This window comes from Heterodontus francisci, chromosome 36 (genome assembly GCF_036365525.1).
Source record: "Heterodontus francisci isolate sHetFra1 chromosome 36, sHetFra1.hap1, whole genome shotgun sequence".
In the NCBI taxonomy this organism is placed as follows: Eukaryota; Metazoa; Chordata; class Chondrichthyes; order Heterodontiformes; family Heterodontidae; genus Heterodontus; species Heterodontus francisci.
In genome coordinates, this window is record NC_090406.1 from 31,884,996 (window position 1) to 31,890,188 (window position 5,193).

Below are 5,193 nucleotides of genomic sequence, written 5' to 3' on the forward strand. Positions count from 1 at the left end.
TTTTACATTTGAAACTAACACCTTGAGACTTGGGCCTCAGTCACTCAAAAGAGAAGGTTTAATGGTGTCTTATGATAAATGAATAAGGGGTTCATAATGTAGTTTACCGGGATCTGAAGTGCATGGCACAAGATTTGTTTCAATTGTAATTCTGTACTTTTTTTTTCTTCCAATGTACTTGATGAATAAAATCAAAATATTACATGTGCAGCAGAGGGTGCCTTTCCGAAGTTGAAACTTGATTTTTTTTTTCTGGCAATTAGCATAGCTATGGTAAATTTTAGGTTAGTTTTAAAAGTAAACCATTACTATCTACTTGTCATGCTGTGCAAAAAATAAAATATGTATAATGTACTTGGAGTACTCTGAAGCAACTTGAGAATGTTCTGTGATGGGATTAGTATACTGAAGTAACTGCTACACTATAGGATTGAGCAGTGTACATGTATCATTCCCTTGATTGCTACTGATGAATAAATAATTGCATACTGAAGTGTATTGTTCTATAATCATTGAAACGAGAGTGAAATGTGTTCTGGCTGCTGTAATTGATAAGTGACATGGGTGGGGAAAATGTTGCACAAAGGCTTGTGGCGCAAGGCTAACTTTAATAACTAATACCAGTTGTAACCTTCATCAGTGCTGCTCCAAGTTAAGTACTTGTATTAATGCATCAAAATATAAAGTAAATGGCTCCAGCAGACATTACAAGATAGGATGTTAAAGTCCATTTGGCTCATAGCCTGCCCATCCAGAAAATACCATGTTTTTTTCTCTCCCTTTTTATACCCACCACTTCAACTGTTAAATCATTTTCCAGAATTTTAACTTTCGCTACCTGATCTGAAGTCGATTTCATATTCTTGATTATTCTCTGAATGAAGGGGCACCGAGGATGGTTGGGAATTTCCTAATGAACTTTCATGACTTACCAACTAGCATCTGTATAAACTGGCTTCCTCTGTCCCCTTTTCCTTTTTACTTTTATATTGCAATTTTTGTATCATGTGCATTTTTTATTTGTTCTTGGGATGGCTAGTATTTATTGCCCATTCCCAATTCACCGGAGAAGGTAGTGTTGAGCTGCAGTCCATGTGGTTTAGGTGCACCCATGGTGCTGCTAGGGAGGGAATTCAGGATTTTGACTGACAATGAAGGAATGGCAATATAGTTCCCAAGTCAGGATGGTGTGTGACATGGAGGGGAACTTGCAGATGGTGTTCCTATGTATCTGCTGCCTTTGTCCTAGGTGGTAGAGTTTGGAAGGTGTCAAAAAAAAAAAAAAGCTTTGGCAAGCTGCTGCAGTGCATCTTGTAGATGGTACACACTGCTGCCATTGTAGGGAGTGAATGTTTGTTTAAGGTGGTGGATGGGGGTGCCAATCAAGTAGGCTGCTTTGTCTTGGATGGTGTCAAGCGGCTTGAGTGTCAGAGCTGCACTCATCCAGGCAAATGAGTATTCCTGATTTGTGCCTTGTAGGTGGTGGGTGGTCTTTGGGGAGTCAGGTGATTTATCACCAGCTTGCTTTGTAGCCAATGTACATCGTGTAGCTGCAATATTCACTTCTGCTATGTCTGCTGATAGTGCAGACCTCCGTGTTGTTAGTAAATACACCAGTTATTTTAAATTTGGCTCCAGAAAAGATCTTTTAATGTCACCAACATCAGTTAATTAAAGGAAATAAATTCTAGAAAGGATCAGTGTTCTAATTCTAATTTTTGTAAAATATATTTTACCCATGAGATTAAAAAAAAAATTAAGTGGCTTCCCCTCCTGGATTGTCACAACTGCTGTATCAGGCATAGGCTGGTCAACTCTCAACTGCATATGAGTTATGATTCTGTAATTAAACAACTGTTGTGTGTAAATGTGCCACTGTTTCTCTTGAATTGTAAAATAAAGTGTTACGACCATGTAAGAAAGATATTTAGGGTTCCTTCTTGGCCTTCACCTGGTCTTACTATAACCGGGTTTAATTTTAAATACACTGTTTTTAGCTCCCCTTGGTGAATCCTTGTTCACTGCTTTCCAATTATAAGGCAAAGAAACCAGCACAAACAGGTTTTCTTAAATTTCAACCTTTCTTCTTTAAACCTATTAAACTTAAACTCTAATTCGATTAACGCCTACAGATACACGACGCGTCCATGCTAGCATGCGTATGTGATGCACACATGCAGATAGAGACAGAAAAGAGCAGAAGAAAAATAAAGTGGGAAAGTTTGAGGCAATATCTGAAGAGGGTTTTTGTTATGGTTCTTCGAGTCCTTGATTGTAGGTAGATCTTTCTCTTTGTTGGGGCCCAGTATTCTTAAACTTATTTGCTGTAGGAGACCTTTCTCTCTTGGGATTCATGTGTCTTCAGTGGGTTTTGGAGTTCTGTGAGAAAGAGAGGGAGACCCAGACAGGAGAGGTCTTCAGTCCAGGAGTATACTGCAGTCTCTTTCTGTTCAAAACTCTTTACAATTCAGAAAAAAACAGGTTGCCAAGCAGGCTAGTCACATGACCAGCTGGTCTGACCACGTCTGTTTGTGGACTATACCATCCCAGCAGTCATCCTAAAATTTGAGCTCCCTCTCCTTCAATGTCTGGTACTCCAAGTCCATTGTGTGCTTAAATGGATAAGGGAAGTAACCCCTCTGTCTCCACAAGCACTGTGTTAATCTGCAAATGTCTTTCCAGCCAAGGGCCTGGTGATCTTTTTTTTTTAAAGTCCTTTCTTCACTTCAACTGTTTTCAAATCCATGTTCATGTGACAAAATTAATGTGCCTCATTCTTGGCAGGTGGGATCTCTGCATGATGCAAGACATTGCTTGACTGGGAGACCATGTAAGTCAGTGAGTCCAAAGGTGAGGTGAAAGGGACTTTGTGAATTGAGACAGTGTTTTGGATGACTGTTTACTCAGGAAGATTACAGGATGCTATTCTTTGAATTCTGCACACATCCAATTAGAGCACTAGTACAGTATGGAAAGGCTGTATGTGTAAAATGCACACATTTTTCTGAAGGAACAAGGCATGATGGTGCATGAAACCAATATTGTCACTAGGTAGGCAAAAGCTGATTGTACAATAGATTTAAGGTTTCTGGAAAGATGTGCAGTGGGGGGGATGAATGAAAGAACCTTTTTAATGCAGTAAGTGATAATGACCTGGAACTCGCTGCCTACAAGGGTGGTGCAAGTGGAGATTATCAATGATTTCAAAAGGAAATTGGATAGGTACTTGGGAAATAAACTCTATGGGCGTAGAGCGACGGAATAGGACTGACTGGATTGCCCTAGAGAGCCACGTGGACTCTGGGTTAAATGGCCGACTTCTGCATCATTATGACTCTGACCTAGAAACAGACTGTGACTTAATTTGCGTGCTTCTGAATTCTACTGTTGGATGAGGTAACCACACCCAAATTAAACCGGTGGAGGAACCTATTCAGTCATAGCATAAGACAGATTATTCATTATATTAGAAAGTGGACAATTTTGTGCAACTGTTTGAAGTGGAGGGGGTGAAGTTTAGATGATGAAAAGGAAGTGGGAGTGAGGAAGAGGTTGGGGGTGGGGTGGGGGGGGGGTGGAAATGGGAATTGAAGGGGAAGGTGAGCTGCATGAGGAGTAGAGTCACTGAGGAATAGTCAATGAGGTGAATACAGTAACTGGAATGAAAAATGTGAGAAAGGGAGTAGATTAGAATTGGTAAAGGAGGTGGGGAAATAGGTTAGGTAGAAACATGAAAGTTGGGAGAGTGAAGTCTGGAAATAAAGTGTGGAATGGGTATGTGCTGAATAGGAAGTGGTGGGGGTGAAGTGTAAACAAAGTTGGGGGTGAGGGATATTAAAAGGTAGATGCATCAGAGAACACAAACTTTTCAGTTGAAGTGGAAAGAGGAAAATAGAGAGCAAGTTAAGATAGAAATGGGGAAAAGAGGGAGCAGGGAAGATGAATTGGGAGAAAGGAGGTCAATTGGGAAGGGGGAAGTGTGGGTCCCAGGAAGATAAGTGAGGAAGGAGAGAAAAATGGGAGCAGAAGGAAAGGAACAATGATGGAGGGCAGCTGAGGAGGAAAAAAGGTGAACAAAGTGAAATGAGCAGTAAACATAAAATAAAGAGCTAAGGGAGGGTGTTAGTGGGAGGGGTAGTGGCATGGGTATGATTAGAATTAGGCAGGTAGTGAGCAGAGCAATGGCAGTAGACAGAGTGATCACTCTGGAATAGGCAGATTCCTGGACTGGCCTGTTGAAGGTCCTTGGGAAAATGGTTGTAGTACTGAAGTAAATTCTGCACTGTTTGTTCAAGGGACCACTGGTCTGTTCCCATTAGACAGAGGCCCCCAATCTTGGCAAGAGACTGTACAGACTGATGAGCTGTAGAGTGTATCCTGCAATTGAATCAGCAATGTCAAGGCAGAGTCTCTGGAAGTCAATGATGTACTGAGAGATGTCAGAACTCTTAAAGTTTAGCAGAGTTGAAAAGTTTCATATTTCGACGCTTTTTCTGGTAACTGACGAAGTAACTTGCTATACACTTGGGCTGAATGGCCTCCTTTGTACTATAAATATCTATCATGTCTGTACTGCCTATAATGTAATCCCAAACTAATTCTACATCATATTATCTCCCTATTTTCCTGTATCCTCCTTTGCCTCAAATGTTTATCAACTTTTTTTTTGGTTAAAATGCAGTGTGATGGATCGCAAGATAAACTCTTTTTTTTTTTAAAAACGTACCAGAAAAAAACTAATGTCAAGCATTCCACTAATCAGCACTAAGTCCATTTAGTTTAATCAGATGCATGTGGCGAATTCAGAATGGCTACTCACTGAAATTGAGAGGCTCTGGATCTGTGATTTGATCTTAAATTCATAAGTAGGATTATGGATTGATCTGCATTTGGTGGCTTAATATCAAGAATCTGATATCAACTTTACAAAAACAACCACTATACATGTGGATGTTACTACAATACTTCTGATACCTTTTTAGGGAAGTGTCTTTTGTGTGTCAATAAAAGATGTCCATTATTTTCAAATCCTGTGTTTTGGGGATCAAAGTTGCACATGGACATTGTACATTCTCCTGCCACTTTAAAATTATCAACCACCTAGAGACTTTTTATCACAAATTATTTATTTGCACATACACAATTAAAATATGTATTTATTGTATTGGACTGAACTTCAAAATATCACCATAG